The 17,877-nt window shown below is 41.4% G+C and overlaps 1 long non-coding RNA gene across 1 annotated transcript; it reads right to left on the bottom strand.

Annotated features, from left to right (window-relative positions):
• Positions 1–8,698: 8,698 nt before the first annotated feature.
• Positions 8,699–17,873, bottom strand: LOC106589676 (uncharacterized). The gene is made up of 2 exons (XR_001324875.3): positions 17,604–17,873; positions 8,699–12,319 (listed from the first exon to the last, which is right to left on the bottom strand). It is a non-coding gene; the product is annotated as an uncharacterized LOC106589676 (long non-coding RNA).
• Between the last annotated feature and the right edge of the window lie 4 nt (positions 17,874–17,877).

Here is a 17,877-nt window from a genome sequence, read left to right on the forward strand (position 1 = left end):
ATATTGCTCATACTAGCAGGCTACACAGTAAACAAATTCCAATGAAATGTTCCTGTCGCAACTACAAGACCCGCCTACTTCTCATCTAATTTTCCAGGAATAGATACTGCAGTGCGTCGTGATTACGTTTCAAATCGAGGATCGAAGGTGAAAATGTCAATCTTTGTGTAAATACTTACACATTTCGAATACAATATTGGTACGAATAATTACTAATATTACTCCAGATGTATGTCTCTGAACCGATTATTTTAAAATTGCACACAGTCAGGAATGGTCGAGCCTTTTGGGGGCTCTAATAACATTTTAAAGCACGTTTTCTACAATTCTACACATTTTGCCATGGGGAAGAGAGAACATTTTTCCATTTTACAGCACATTTTCTGAAATTCTACCCATTTTACCATGGGGTGGGGAGAAAAGGTTTGCAGATTTTAAACAAATTTCCTGCAATTGTTAGCTGACATGGCTAATTGAGTGACTATCAGTGGCTGAAATAACAGGAGGAAAACTGCTTATGCACAACCAAATTTCGAAATTGAACTTTGTGTATTCTACTATTCTAACAGTTGAAACCCCTACTGAGTCGTTTTTGTGTCGTTGTCGAGACCTCTCTGAATCATGCATACAAGAGTATCGAAGAGCTTAAGCTTGCAAACACTGCTACGTCTGAGAAATGCACTGCTCAGGAGAAGACCATCGCAGACATACAAGAGCGCTTATCCGAAGCAGAGCGATACCGGAGAAGGTGGGGGGGGGGGCTACGGCTTTACGGTGTCCCGGAGGACCAGGATGAGAATGTGAAGCGCTTAGTAAGAGACATCTGTAACCGTGTGGCACCGGACTTCCCCGATGGATATATGGATATGGCTGTGGATGTCGCTCATCGTATTGGGAAGAAACAAGATGCCGTCGTCAGCCGATCGATCATCATCCAGTTTGCTTTTCGCACAGCGAGAGATGCAGTTTGGAAGAAAGCAAAGGAGCCCAACACAGTAGAGGTAAAAATACTGCCTGCAGTCCTGACGGATCATAAAGTCATATGGTTGACTGTAAGAATATGCAGTAATGATGGTAAGAAATACTCTGGTGGTTACTGGAAATTAAAGAACTCATTGTTATTGCATGATGATTTAAAAAATGTGATTAAGAATCGTATTTCTGTTTACTGGAGTTTAGCTACATCTAATGCAGAATATGGGAAATATTGGGAACTGCTGAAATTTAAAATCCGCTCAGCGTGTATTACTTATGGAAAACGGCTTGCTTTAAGAAGGAGATGTGAGGTAGCTGAACTCTCTAAAACAATTGCCGATATCACAGAGATTGAGCATCTTGATCATAATGAGAAAGCTAAATTGAATGATTTACATAATCAACTCGATACATTGTATGAGGAAAAGGCTAGAGGAGCTTTCATAAGATCTAGAAAACAATGGCTTGAAAAAGGTGAAAAGAACAGTTGATACTTTTTTAATTTGGAGAAGAGGAGAGGGGAACTCAACACACTTCGGAACTTTAAGATTAATGGGGTTACCACTGAGGATAGAGAGTTATCAGATTTTACCACTAAATTTTATGAGAATCTTTACTCCTTAGATAACAATTTGAGTGACTCTAAGGATCTCCTTGATTCTATAGAGAATGTTAATTCGATTAGTGAAGAACTCAATCAGTCTTGTTGCCAAGATTTATCCATTATGGACATCCAGTACGGGGTTGCTCAGTTAAAAAACAACAAATCTCCAGGTTGTGATGGATTAACCTCTGAATTTTACAAAACCTTCTTTGAAGAAATAGCACCTTTTTTACTTGAAACCTTTAAGGAGGCTAATAAAGAAGGAAGAACTACCTGCCTCTCTGAAGCAAGGGGTTATTACTCTTCTACCTAAACCACACAAGGATCTCCTAAGTATTGATAATTGGCGTCCAATCACACTCCTAAATAACGACTACAAAATTATAGCCTTAATCTTTGCAAAAAGGTTAAAGTCTTGCTTAAATTATCTGATTGATGAATGTCAATCAGGGTTTATGAAAGGGCGCCATATATCTAATAATCTCAGGCTGGTGTTAGACTTGGTTGAGTATTGTGATCTATTAGATGACTTCCCTGTTATCCTATTTTGGGATTTTCAGAAAGCATTTGATACAGTAAGTCACAATTTTATCTTTGATTGTCTTAAGCATTTGAAATTTGGTCGTTTTTTTGTTGATGCTATTAGAACTCTGTATAATGGTTGCAATAGCTGTATCAAACTCTGTCATGGAACATCCTCGAGGTTTAACATTTACAAAGGAATACGACAAGGTTGTCCAATTTCACCTTTTTGTATTTTTGTTAGTATCTCAAATGCTATGCTCATTAGTTCATAAAAGTAAATTTGAAAGCATTACATTCCAGGCCAGAGAGATCAAGATATCCCAACTGGCGGATGACACCTCACTTTTTTTGAAAAATGTGTCTCAAGCTAGATTAGCATTGGATATCGTGAAGCAGTTCTCCAAAATCTCAGGTTTGGTTTTAAATCTTTCCAAATGTGAGATGTTTGTTTTGGAAGGAGCTGTCAATCCAGCAGATTGTAACATCTCTGAAAAAGATACTGTAACCTACCTTGGTGTAAAGATCACCAAAAATGTTAAGGCTATGAATGATCTTAATTTGAACCCTGTAACTGAATCTGTCCCCCAAAAATTATGCTCATGGTTAGGGAGGGATTTAAGTCTTCAAGGAAGGGTGCTTTTATCCAAAGCTATCTCGTGCATCCTATCTTTTTTCATCTATTGACATTCCCAAATCCACTTGCTGTACCTTAGATAGGCTTTTGTACAACTTCATATGGAAAAACAAGCCACATAAGATAAAAAGAGATGTTATCACCAACAGGGTTTGTGATGGCGGTCTAAATGTCTTAGATTTCACTCTCTTTAATCAGATATCAAAGGTTAACTGGACTAAAAGGTACATAAAAAATCCTCATAGTTTCTGGAATATTATACCTCATTTTGTTTTTCAGAAGTTCGGAGGGCTACATTTTTTACTACAATGTCCATATATTGTGGGTAAACTTCCTGTGAAACTGGCGGGTTTTCACAAGCAGGCTTTAATGTGCTGGGCTTTGTTGTATAAACATAACTTTTCACCTCATAATTGTTTTATATGGAACAATGGTTCGATATTACATAGAAACAAGATGTTATTTAACCATAAATGGTTCTCGAAAAACATTGTTCTTGTCAGCCAATTAGTTGATAATAGTGGGAATCTATTTACACGGAGAGAATTTATGGAAAGATACAACTTTGAGGTTTCAAGCAAGGAATATGACACTGTTATTAAAGCTATACCTAGTGGGATAAAAACTTTACTTCAGAATAATACATATTTTGGAATATCTCCGATTGTAAGCAATGTTCAGGTGAATGGCATTGGTCTACTAGATACGAAATTCAACAATCGTTTATTAAGGGATATTTTCTACAGGAAGTCTATTCCATCTGCAATATTTTGTTGGGCTTCATCGTTTGATGTAAACTGGCGCCGTGCTTGGCTCACGCCACACACATTTATGGTGACCAATAAAGTGAAGGAGATCTCCTTTAAGATAATCCATAGATTCTATCCGTGTAATAGTTTGATTTCTAAATACATACTTGATGTTACCAGTGAATGCAGTTTTTGTGAACTAGAAACGGAATCTATTGAACACTTATTCTGTAATTGTTTATATAGTGAAGTGTTCTGGACTGATGTAAAACTATATCTTGGCCTCAAATTGCATACAACCATTGAAATTTCTAAGTTTGACATTTTTTTACTACACTGATTCCACAATTGAACGTGAGTATGTCATAAATCTCTTTATTTTATTAGGAAAATGTTTCATACACAAATCAAAATTTATGAAGAAAAAGCCCCTTTTCTTAATTTTTTTTATCTGATGTGGAAAACTATTTAGAGTCTTTAAAACGTATACAAAACAAAATGTCAAAAAAATGTATTCGCTATATGTCTGTATTTGATTTGATATAATGTGGAATAGTTTTATTAAAAAATGTTCTCATTTCTTTGGAATCCCTCTGGCTGTTATGTTTATGTTTTGCATGTTACTGTTAATAAAAAAAAAAAATACAAAAAAAATAATAAAAAAAAAAGTTAGCGGTGGTGCGCGCTAATAGCGTTTCAATCAGTGACGTCACTCGCTCTGAGACCTGAAATAGGGTTTCCCCTTGCGTTGCAAGGTCCGCGGCTTTTGTGGCGCGATGGGTAACGATGCTTCGTGGGTGTCAGTTGTTGATGTGTGCAAGGGTCCCTGGTTCGAGCCCAGGTTGGAGCGAAGAGAGGGACGGAACCTACACTGTTACAGCAGCATTTAGCTAACCTGCAAAGTCCATTTCCTGGAGTAGCTCAAATTGTGCATTTATGTAACATAAATCTCACCGAGGGACTTTTGTTCTCAGCAGTACCTTGAAGGCAGTTAATCGTGGCACACCCTCTTCTGCTCTGAGCCGATTGTGAACACTGCAGATTTCACCCGAATCAACCCATTGAATGAGGCACATTTTCACATCTTTTTGGGCTTCATTTGACTGGCAGATTTTCAATAGTGTAACTTTTTTTTTGAATTAATGCTAGCATCTTAATTAAGGTAACTTTATACTGGTATAACACTGATATTATATCAGACTGATTTGTTGTAGATTAGCAATATTTTTGTGTTTGTTCGATAGCTTGCTAGTCGGGCTAGCAAGCTAACTTGGCTAGCTAGGCTTGTGAGCTAACTAGGTAGCCCTTGATCATGACTCATACTACCGTTACATTACACGTAAGAGTCATTGGACGAAGGTGTCTTCTGTAGGGGGAAAAAAATCATATTTTTTTAAAGAGTTGCAACACTCCATCTGAACATTAACATGCATCGCTTGTGGGGTGGTTTTTGAAGTATAAGGACCTTATCTTTCATATCGGTGAGAATTTCTTATAAAAACACTAAAGGTTAAATTGATACATACCTTTCTAGGGTTAGGGTTCCCACACAACCATATTTCCATGTTACAGCGCTTGTTATGGAAGACAGTGGACTACATGTGCTAATTAGTTATCTGCATCTTCTAACAACTGTATGTAAACGCAAGACAGATGCCACTGTAACAGTATAGCTTCCGTCCCTCTCCTCGCCCCTACCTGGGCTCGAACCAGGAACCCTCTGCACACATCAACAACAGCCACCCTCGAAGCATCGTTACCCATCGCTCCACAAAAGCCACGGCTCTTGCAGAGCAAGGGGAACAACTACTTCAAGGTCTCAGAGCGAGTGACGTCACCGATTGAAATGCTATTAGCGCGCACCCCACTAACTAGCTAGCCATTTAACACCGGTTACACCACATCATGTTGTCACTGAAAAATACTGTTGGCTGCAACTGTTACAACCGGTTGAAATAGTGTACAATAAGTATATATTTGTGAAATTATTTTGACGTGAGGGATTTATGTTTCCAGAACCGAACTGCAATTGAGAATCAATATATACTGCTCAAAAAAATAAAGGGAACACTTAAAAAACACATCCTAGATCTGAATGAAAGAAATAATCTTATTAAAAACCACACTACAGGCTGATCCAACTTTGATGTAATGTCCTTAAAACAAGTCAAAATGAGGCTCAGTAGTGTGTGTGGCCTACAATGCCTGGGCATGCTCCTGATGAGGTGGCGGATGATCTCCTGAGGGATCTCCTCCCAGACCTGGACTAAAGCATCCGCCAACTCCTGGACAGTCTGTGGTGCAAAGTGGCGTTGGTGGATGGACCGAGACATGATGTCCCAGATGTGCTCAATTGGATTCAGGTCTGGGGAACGGGCGGGCCAGTCCATAGCATCAATGCCTTCCTCTTGCAGGAACTGCTGACACACTCCAGCCACATGAGGTCTAGCATTGTCTTGCATTAGGAGGAACCCAGGGCCAACCGCACCAGCATATGGTCTCACAAGGGGTCTGAGGATCTCATCTCGGTACCTAATGGCAGTCAGGCTACCTCTGGCGAGCACATGGAGGGCTGTGCGGCCCCCCAAAGAAATGCCACCCCACACCATGACTGACCCACCTCCAAACCGGTCATGCTGGAGGATGTTGCAGGCAGCAGAACGTTCTCCGTGGCGTCTCCAGACTCTGTCACGTCTGTCACGTGCTCAGTGTGAACCTGCTTTCATCTGTGAAGGGCACAGGGCGCCAGTGGCGAATTTGCCAATCTTGGTGTTCTCTGGCAAATGCCAAACGTCCTGCACGGTGTTGGGCTGTAAGCACAACCCCCACCTGTGGACGTCGGGCCCTCATACCACTCTCATGGAGTCTGTTTCTGACCGTTTGAGCAGACACATGCACATTTGTGGCCTGCTGGAGGTCATTTTGCAGGGCTCTGGCAGTGCTTCTCCTGCTCCTCCTTGCACAAAGGCGGAGGTAGCGGTCCTGCTGCTGGGTTGTTGGCCTCCTCCATGTCTCCTGATGTACTGGCCTGTCTCCTGGTAGCGCCTCCATGCTCTGGACACTATGCTGACAGACACAGCAAACCTTCTTGCCACAACTCGCATTGATCTGCCATCCTGGATGAGCTGCATTACCTGAGCCACTTGTGTGGGTTGTAGACTCCGTCTCATGCTACCACTAGAGTGAAAGCACCGCCAGCATTCAAAAGTGACCAAAACATCAGCCAGGAGGCATAGGAACTGAGAAGTGGTCTGTGGTCCCCACCTGCAGAACCACTCCTTTATTGGGGGTGTCTTGCTAATTGCCTATAATTTCCACCTGTTGTCTATTCCATTTGCACAACAGCATGTGAAATTTATTGTCAATCAGTGTTGCTTCCTAAGTGGACAGTTTGATTTCACAGAAGTGTGATTGACTTGGAGTTACATTGTGTTGTTTAAGTGTTCCCTTTATTTTTTTGAGCAGTGTACATTTAGATGGAGTATTTGTCTTCTGTTTTGACTTCCAGAGCCAATTCGACCTTTAAACAGAAAATATAAGGTCATTGGACTAAGGAGTAACGTTATGCTCCTTTAGTCCAATACTGGGCTAGTTAGCTAGGTAGTGTTCTTAATGAGCTAGGTATCTATGCTGGTTGTTAGCTTTTGTGGACTATACATTTACAGTCAGTGAGATTAATTTCTGACAAAATTATCAAATTCGCTTTAAGCCTCACAGTATGATCAGATTCAATAGCAGCCTCAGAGGCTGCAATGTAGGCCGTTTAAATTATAGTTTTTTGGGGGCGAGTCAGTTAAGAACAAATTCTTATTTTCAATGACGGCCTAGGAACAGTGGGTGGCCTCGTTTAGGGGTAGAACGACAGATTTTTACCTTGTCAGCTTGGGGATTCGATCTTGCAACCTTTCAGTTACTAGTCCAACACTAACCACTAGGCTACCTGCCACCCCATGCTAATTAGGTGTGCCTTATAGGCTGATGCATAGTATATGGAGTAATTTTTTATTTTTTTACAATATTGATAGATATATGAATATTGACATTAGATATTACATTTTGATGAATGGATATAATATTTATAAAAATGTATGCTATCAAAATGACTGATGCTGAATCTCTTCTCATCTTTTCACGTTAACATGGAGGATTTGGGGGAAAAAGCTGTGAAGGACAACCTACAAAAAGAAAATTATCCACGCATGCAATAAAGTGTCGAAGTGAAGCTGGTGGATACAGTATGTAACCAGGGTGCCTAACTGTTTCAGCGTTTTAATAATACCACTTAACTACTTAATATTCTCCAGCTTTCTTTCATTCTCCTGTACTTAAACTGTTAGTTATTTGATATATGGAAAACAATGAATTTGTACTTGAAGTATTTTTGTACTTGTTTTGATGAACCATACCATCAGATAGTAAATGAGTCTTACACACAACATGGACCTAAAGAGACCCTCATCTCATTCATGATTATCATGCACTAAATATCTGCTCGGAGCACATGGAATATAACAGCCCTTTTAAATAAAACCCACCATTGTCTTTGACAGTTTTTTACTTGGGACCAGATTCAGACAATTGTCATTAATAAAAACATGGCAACAAAACAAACAGAATTTTCTGTTAATGGACACCCCTCCCTAGCACCATTCACTTCCCATGATTCTCCAAACTTTGTTCTTTTAATCTTGTACACTTCATTGTGCTAGATTAGAGCAACTGAGAACAGGAGCTGGATAGTGATTTCTGATCACAGCAGAGTCAATTTGTCATGTTCTTGGGCTGCGTTTACACAGGCAGCCTAATTGATTCTTTGCCCAATTATTTGCAGAAGATCTGATTTGACTGGTCAAAAGACTAATAAGTGGGTGACATGTTTTCTGTGGTGAGTGATCTGAATGTTCAGTCTGTAGCTGTACATCTATGAAGTCACCATTGAGTGGCATAATGTACAACATCCCTAACTATAACGGGTAAGACTCAATTGTGTAAAGGACAAGACAGACCAACACAAATGTTAGTCATGCGCAGTAGATCACCTGCTGGGTGTCGACGAATAGTGGCCATCTAACATGCATAGTCATTGGGAAATGATCAGAAAATTACTGCCAATATTCTGTGGTCTGAGGCTGCGCAACCGCTGTGCAAGGCCGAAGTTAATGTTGGTCTGTCGTGTCCTTAACAGGAAACAAAGTAAGACGAGACAAGCCATCATCTTCAACAGTGCATTTATTGTCACAGGTCTAATTGAACATTGACTCCACAGTGCTTCTATCAGAACACAAGCTGGGAGGATTAATAACACCAGAATGTACACAAGAACCAATGTGTTGGAATATAATAGCAAAAAAAACAAACAGTGCTTAAATAATGAATTAAATAAGAGTTAAAGTGCAAACGATTTTACCAGGAGGCAAATGTAAACCCAAGGGGGAAACCTTGTTGGTATCCTTGTTGTAGGCTCGGTAAGAGTACTCATGTCCCCACAGCTAAGGCAGGGAAGTCCTCAGGGTGGTCTGAGTTTGGGGCTAGGACATAAGCCTGGACAGAAGCACAACAGGACATACAGTTGAAGTCGGAAGTTTACATACACCTTAGCCAAATACATTTAAACTCAGTTTTTCACAATTCCTGACATTTAATCCTAGTGAAAATTTCCTGTATTAGGTCAGTTAGGATCACCACTTTATTTTAAGAATGTGAAATGTCAGGATAATAGTAGAGAGAATGATTTATTTCAGCTTTTATTTATTTTATCACATTCCCAGTGGGTCAGAAGTTTACATTCACTCAATTAGTATTTGGTAGCATTGGCTTTAAATTGTTTAACTTGGGTCCAAAATTTTGGGTAGCCTTCCACAAGCTTGAATTTTGGCCCATTCCTCCTGACAGAGCTGGTGTGACTGAGTCAGGTTTGTAGGCCTCCTTGCTCGCACATGCTTTTTCAGTTCTGCCCACAAATTTTCTATAGGATTGAGGTCAGGGCTTTGTGATGACCACTCCAATACCTTGACTTTGTTGTCCTTAAGCCATTTTGCCACAATTCTGGAAGTATGCTTGGGGTCATTGTCCATTTGGAAGACCCATTTGCGACCAAGCTTTAACTTCCGGACTGATGTCTTGAGATGTTGCTTCAATATATCCACATAATTTTCCTTCCTCATAATGTCATCTATTTTGTGAAGTGCACCAGTCCCTCTTGCAGCAAAGCACACCCACAACATGATGCTGCCACCCCCGTGCTTCACGGTTGGGATGGTGTTCTTCGGCTTGCAAGCATCCCCCTTTTTCCTTCAAACATAACGATGGTCATTATGGCCAAACAGTTCCATTTTTGTTTCATCAGACTAGAGGACATTTCTCCAGAAAGTACAATCTTTGTCCCCATGTGCAGTTGCAAACCATAGTCTGGCTTTTTTAATGGCGGTTTTGGAGCAGTGGCTTCTTCCTTGCTGAGCGGCCTTTCAGGTTATGTCGACATAGGACTCGTTTTACTGTGGATATAGATACTTTTGTACCTGTTTCCTCCAGCATCTTCACAGGGTCCTTTAACGTTGTTCTGGGATTGATTTGCACTTTTCGCACCAAAGTACATTCATCTCTAGGAGACAGAAGGCGTCTTCTTCCTGAGCGGTATGACGGCTGCGTGGTCCCATGGTGTTTATACTTTCATACTATTGTTTGTACAGATGAATGTGGAACCTTCAGGCATTTGGAAATTGCTCCCAAGGACGAACCAGACTTGTGGAGGTCTACAATTCTTTTTCTGAGGTCTTTCTTTTGATTTTCCCATGATGTCAAGCAAAGAGGCACTGAGTTTGAAGGTAGCCCTTGAAATACATCCACAGTTACACCTCCAATTGACTCAAATGATGTCAATTAGCATATCAGAAGCTTCTAAAGCCATGACATCATTTTCTGGAATTCTCCAAGCTGTTTAAAGGCAAAGTCAACTTAGTGTATGTAAACTTCTGACCCACTGGAATTGTGATACAGTGAATTATAAGTGAAATAATCTTTCTGTAAACAATTGTTGGAAAAATTACTTGTGTCATGCACAAAGTAGATGTCCTAACTGACTTGCCAAAACTATAGTTGGTTAACAAGAAATTTGTGGAGTGGTTGAAAAACAAGTTTTAATGACTCCAACCTAAGTGTATGTGTAAGGGTGTTTAACTGGCGGCAGAGAAGTCAGACGTAGGAGAGAAATAACTGTGTTTCCAACGGCGCAGTTTATTCACAAAAAACCCACCGGAAAACATAATAATAAAAATCAATGGGTAAACATAACCCGATGCACACCAGTACAGACGTACACAAACACTTACAATAAACAATCTCCGACAAGGACATGAGGGGAAACAGAGGGTTAAATACACAACATGCAATTGGAACCAGGTGTGAAGGAAGACAAGGCAAAACCAATGGAAAATGAAAAATGGATCAGTGATGGGTAGAAGGTCGGTGATGTCGACCGCCGAACACCGCCCGAACAAGGAGAGGGACCGACTTTGGCAGAAGTCGTGACGGTATGTAAACTTCCGACTTCAACTGTATGTACATAAGTGGTGTTATAGGATAGGATTCGAATACAGATTTATTTCATGCTTCTAGAAAGAGGTTTCTTTACCTCACAAAATTGTAAATTTATCGTTGTCTTGTAATTGTTGTTATTTTCTTGTCTGCATTTCGTTCCATAACACTTTGTTTTATTATTAAAACGTATTTTATTTACCATTACCAGCCATGTTCACTTAAAAATAAAACTGCTCTGCTCTGTGATGAATGGGAGGGATATATAATACACACATTACCACCACTAAAAATGTAATTATACACCTCTTGCACTGTGCATCTTCCCAGTATCAATCAATGTTATTACCCACAAAATGTGTTCAGTTGTGGTGTGTGCTGTACTCACTGGTCCCCCCACATATAATTCCTATATTTCGTGTGTGTGTGTGTGTGTGTGTGTGTGTGTGTGTGTGTGTGTGTGTGAGAGAGAGAGAGAGACTCACTGATTCTCCACCTCCACAGGCTGTTGGGCAGCCTTAGGTGGGATGCCTACTGCATCACGCCCATCCCTACATCACAACAGAGGGGACAGCAACCATGCTAAACCATCTATCACAGCACTAGCATTTATAATGAAAAATCATGAAACTGTTATGTTTACTTTTGTAACTTATCTCCATATGGTGCTAACCTCACCCCATGCCATGCCCATAGGCTTTTAAACAAAGCTAAAGTTTGAGGGCCCACGGCCTCCTTTCTTCTCCTCAGGGGAAATTAAAATCATTGTTTACCACATTTACCATGTGGTAAACAATGATGACACCTGATCTTATTTGCTAGATTAATAAGCAATCATGTTCCACTGTGGCGTTAGTGTTCTCTCTTCCCCCTCAGGTTGAAGCTACCGGTAGTATCCATGTTTCTGTGTCCTCCTCTTCTCCCTCTGCCCTGTCGGACCTGGCAGTCAGAGTCTGCATAATAGGCTGGCCTGGGGAGAACATCAGTGAGGGAATACAGTTAATCAATTTTAATCAATAGAGTTAACAAAACACTTTCACAAGGCAATACACAATAAAACATTTGGCGTGAGCACGACAGTTTCAAGCTCATTGGAAAGCCACAAGCCTGGGAGGCGATGGAACAAGAGACCAGGTTCCATGGATGACACATCTCCACAGAATAAGACTTCTCGATGGAGTGCTCCTCTTGGTTGTTCCTGCATTCACTGAGGACGGCTCGCCTTGTGCCCCTCTCAGCCTCCTCTCACACCTCTGCTCTCATTCTGGACCATTCCCCCTCGGGCAGAACGCTTACCACCTAAACAACATGGAGATTGAGATGAAATAAAGTAAAAAATAAGTTGTTGTTTATGCATCTAGAGATAAATGCATCTACGTTGTATTGTTAGGCTGTAACCAGGTTTCCATCCAACCTTTTTATGCAGGTAAAGTATATGGCGGATAGAAAATGTAATGACAGGCCAGATGGTAACAGAACATTTGTTGGTAAACTTTCAAAATATCAACAAAACCAAATACGCTAGCCAAGGTGGGATCTTTTTGTGTTGGTAAAATGAATTTTGCGAGAAATGTCAGGGGAAACACTTTTATGTGCAGATATTGATTTAATAACCATCATATCGAAGTAGACCACACTATTTACCTAGAGAGTTTTCATCTGTATTTTTCGTAGCTGTCTACATACCACCACAGACCGATGCTGGCACTAAAACCGCGCTCAATGAGTTGTATACCGCTATAAGCAAACAGGAAAACACTCATCCAGAGGCGGCGCTCCTAGTGGCCGGGGACTTTAATGCAGGGAAACATCAGTTTTACCTAATTTCTAACAGCATGTTAAATGTGCAACCAGAAGAAAAAAAATTCTAGGCCACTTTTACTCTACACACAGAGACACGTACAAAGCTCCCCCTCGCCTACAGGCAACATTCGCACTGAGCTAAAGGGTAAAGCTGCCGCTTTCAAGGAGCGGGACTCTAACCCAGAAGCTTATAAGAAATCCACCTATGCCCTCCGATAAACCATCAAACAGGCAAAGCGTCAATACAGGACTAAGATAGAATCGTTCTACACCGGCTCCGACACTCGTCAGATGTGGCAGGGCTTGCAAACTATTACAGACTACAAATGGAAGCATAGCCGAGAGCTGCCGAGTGACACGAGCCTACCAGACGAGCTAAATAACTTATATACTCGCTTCGAGGCAAGTAATTCCGAGCACGCGCTGACCAACTGGCAAGTATCTTCACTGACATTTTCAACCTCTCCCTGTCTGAGACTGTAATACCAACATGTTACAAGTAGAACACCATAGTCCCTGTGCCCAAGAACACCAAGGTAACCTGCCTAAATTACTACCGACCCGTAGCACTCACGTCTGTAGCCATGAAGTGCTTTGAAAGGCTGGTCATGGCTCACATCAACACCATTATCCCAGAAACCCTAGACCCACTCCAATTTGCATACCGCACCAACAGATCCACAGATGATGCAATCTCTATTGCACTCCACACTGCCCTTTCCCACCTGGACAAAAGGAACACCTATATGAGAATGCTATTCATTGACTACAGCTCAGCATTCAACACCATAGTGCCCACAAAGCTCATCACTAAGCTAAGGATCCTGCGACTAAACATCTTCCTCTGCAACTGGATCCTGGACTTCCTGACGGGCCGCACCCAAGGTGGTAAGGGCAGGTAACAACATATCCGCTACGCTGATCCTCAACACGGTGGCTCCTCAGGGGTGCGTGCTCAGCCCCCTCCTGTTCTCTCTGTTCACTCATGACTGCACGGCCAGGCACGACTCCAACACCATCATTAAGTTCGCTGATGACACAACAGTGGTAGGTAGACCTGATCACCGACAACGATGAGACAGCCTATAGGGAGGAGGTCAGAGACCTGACCGTGTGGTGCAAGGACAACAACCTCTCCCTCAATGTGATCAAGACAAAGGAGATGATTGTGGACTACAGGAAAAGGAGGACCAAGCATGCCCCATTCTCATCGACGGGGCTGTAGTGGAGTTCCTTGGCGTCCACATCACCAATAAACTAACATGGTCCATGCACACCAAGACAGTCGTGAGGAGGGCACGGCAAAACCTATTCCCCCTCAGGAGACTGAAAAGATTTGGAATTGGTCCTCAGATCCTCAAAAGATTTTATAGCTGCACCATCGAGAGCATCCTGACGGGTTGTATCACTGCCTGGTAAGGCAACTGCTCGGCCTCCGACAGCAAGGCACTACAGAGGGTAGGGCGTACGGTCCAGTACATCACCGCTTCCTGCCATCCAGGACCTCTATACCAGGTGGTGTGAGAGGAAGGCCCTAAAAATTGTCAAAGACTCCAGCCACCCTAGTCATAGACTGTTCTCTCTGCTGCCGCACGGCAAGCGGTACCGGAGCGCAAAGTATACAGTGAGGGAAAAAAGTATTTGAACCCCTGCTGATTTTGTACGTTTGCCCACTGACAAAGAAATGATCAGTCTATAATTTTAATAGTAGGTTTATTTGAACAGTGAGAGACAGAATAACAACAACGAAAATCCAGAAAAACGCATGTCAAAAATGTTATAAAATAGATTTGCATTTTAATGAGGGAAATAAGTATTGACCCCCTCTCAATCAGAAAGATTCCTGGCTCCCAGGTGTCTTTTATACAGGTAACGAGCTGAGATTAGGAGCACACTCTTAAAGGGAGTGCTCCTAATCTCAGCTTGTTACCTGTATAAAAGACACCTGTCCACAGAAGCAATCAATCAATTATATTCCAAACTCTCCACCATGGCCAAGACCAAAGAGCTCTCCAAGGATGTCAGGGACAAGATTGTAGACCTACACAAGGCTGGAATGGGCTACAAGACCATCGCCAAGCAGCTTGGTGAGAAGGTGACAACAGTTGGTGTGATTATTCGCAAATTGAAGAAACACAAAAGAACTGTCAATCTCCCTTGGCCTGGGGCTCCATGCAAGATCTCACCACGTGGCATTGCAATGATCATGAGAATAGTGAGGAATCAGCCCAGAACTACACGGGAGGATCTTGTCAATGATCTCAAGGCAGCTGGGACCATAGTCACCAAGAAAACAATTGGTAACACACTACGCCGTGAAGGACTGAAATCCTGCAGCGCCCGCAAGGTCCCCTTGCTCAAGAAAGCACATATACATGCCTGTCTGAAGTTTGCCAATGAACATCTGAATGATTCAGATGACAACTGGGTGAAAGTGTTGTGGTCAGATGAGACCAAAATGGAGCTCTTTGGCATCAACTCAACTCGCCGTGTTTGGAGGAGGAGGAATGCTGCCTATGACCCCAAGAACACCATCTCCACCATCAAACATGGAGGTGGAAACATTAAGCTTTGGGAGTGTTTTTCTGCTAAGGGGACTTCACCGCATCAAAGGGACGATGGACGGGGCCATGTACCGTCAAATCTTGGGTGAGAGCCTCCTTCCCTCAGCCAGGGGATTGAGAATGGGTCGTGGATGGGTATTCCAGCATGACAATGACCCAAAACACACGGCCAAGGCAACAAAGGAGTGGCTCAAGAAGAAGCACATTAAGGTCATGGAGTGGCCTAGCCAGTCTCCAGAACTTAATCCCATAGAAAATCTGTGGAGGGAGCTGAAGGTTCGAGTTGCCAAACATCAGCCTCGAAACCTTAATGACTTGGAGAAGATCTGCAAAGAGGAGTGGGACAAAATCCCTCCTGAGATGTGTGCAAACCTGGTGGCCAACTACAAGAAACGTCTGACCTCTGTGATTGCCAACAAGGGTTTTGCCACCAAGTACTAAGTCATGTTTTGCAGAGGGGTCAAATACTTATTTCCTCCATTAAAATGCAAATCAATTTATAACATTTTTTACATGCATTTTTCTGGATTTTTGTTGTTGTTATTCTGTCTCTCACTGTTCAAATAAACCTACCATTAAAATTATAGACTGATCATTTCTTTGTCAGTGGGCAAACGTACAAAATCAGCAGGGGATCAAATACTTTTTTCCCTCACTGTAGGTCCAAGAGGCTCCTAAATAGCTTCTACCCCCAAGCCATAAGACTGAACAGCTAGATTCAATTCATTTAAAACATGATTAAATAAGCCTGAAGTAAAAATTTAAAAAAAGTTAAGTAAAAACAAATAAGATAATGGATGTGTCATTTCCATCACACTTAAGTTTGTGATGGAAATGACATTTCTACAGTTTCTGGAGAAAATTGACAGACAGCTTAGCATGCTTTGATTAGTATTACAGCTAGCATATCGTTTACACTAAACACATAAAATATTTTAAAAATGCAAAAGTTCTACCACAAATTAAAGAAATTATAGCCTGTACGGAAATGACTGACAATTCAAATATTCTCTACACAAGCAATATTTACCACGTTTTTTCTTCAAATTCTGGACATCACATCTGGAACAACTGTCCACTGCAGCCATGTGCTTGTGTCACAATATGTTTCCATGGTAACTAAATTAACATCCTCTTGAAAAAACGTTATTAATGAGGAATTTGTCCTCAGTGGTGGAAATGACACCACTCCCAAAGGACAGGTATACTGTGTGTAAAACAATATATAAAGGGCATACTCACAATAAATATTGATATAGATTTTATTTAATTTACTCTTTCTGTAGTACATAACATTATATAATGTGCAATTATTAATGTTTTCTTATAGAAAAACATAGAAGCTTAAAAGTCTGGGTCAGGGACAAGGGCAAAATAGTGAAATTGAGGTCTAAAATGCGTCTGAAAAGTAGCTAAAATACTTGATAGAGAGGTGTTTAAAAAAGTATGGGGTGATTCCAGTGTGAACTTAACATACTAATATTTGTATTTAAAAAAGAAAAATGTTTTGAATAAAATCCCCAAAATTGACCCGAGGACATGGAAGTGCCCGTAGTTGCAGAATCACCCTAATATCAAAGTCTCTGTAATCATGTGTGGTTTCATAGCGTAGCTTGCCACTGATGAAGAGAGAGGTAGCGGAGCAGAAGATCCGGGAGATGGCGGAGATCAGCCATCCAACAACCCTTTGCGGCCTCTGTAGTCCTAGTCAAGAAGGACGGCTCAAGGCACTTCTGTGCAGACTACAGGCAGTTGAACTATGTGAACATGAAGGATTCCTATCCCCTCAAGTGCATAGATGATGCACTGGACTAGTAGAATACACAAGACGCAATTTCGAAAATGGGCAAATTTTCCTTTTGATATATATGTAATTGATACTCAAATTAGCCATGTCAACTAACAATTGCAGGAAATTTGATTCAAAACAGGAAACATTTCTCTCCACCCCATGGCAAAATGTTTATAATTGCAGGAAGGGTTATAAACGTGCAAAATGTTTTCTCTGCCCAATGACAAAATGTGTATAATAGTAGAAAACGTGCTTTAAAACGGCAACATTTCCTCTATGCCCCATGGCAAAATGTGAAGAATTGCAGGAAATAAACGTTGAACATTTTCTCTCCCAAGAGAGTAGGGCAACCTAATCTCGCTGAGGGCCAACAAAAATAGATTCAATGACATACATCTGGTGTAATATAAGTAATTATTGGTACCATGATTGTATTCGAAATGTGTAAGTAGTTACACGAAGATTGACCACGAAGTTCGCCATTTCCCCCTTCACCAAAATGGGGGATCCTGTTTCCTGCAAACAATGCCTGTAGTACCGCGGTCGGCCTGGAACTTCGTCTTCAATGAGAGGTTGCAGTCGTTCTGCGCTGGTTCCCTGAGTTAAAGTTAGGTTTCGGGGAGAGGAAACTGGTCCGAGGTGTGGAAACTTCACTACCGCAAGGCGACATGGTATCACTGCACGGGAGTTTTCCTACT

Source organism: Salmo salar, chromosome 28 (assembly GCF_965601325.2).
Source record: "Salmo salar chromosome 28, fSalSal1, whole genome shotgun sequence".
Lineage (NCBI taxonomy): Eukaryota > Metazoa > Chordata > Actinopteri > Salmoniformes > Salmonidae > Salmo > Salmo salar.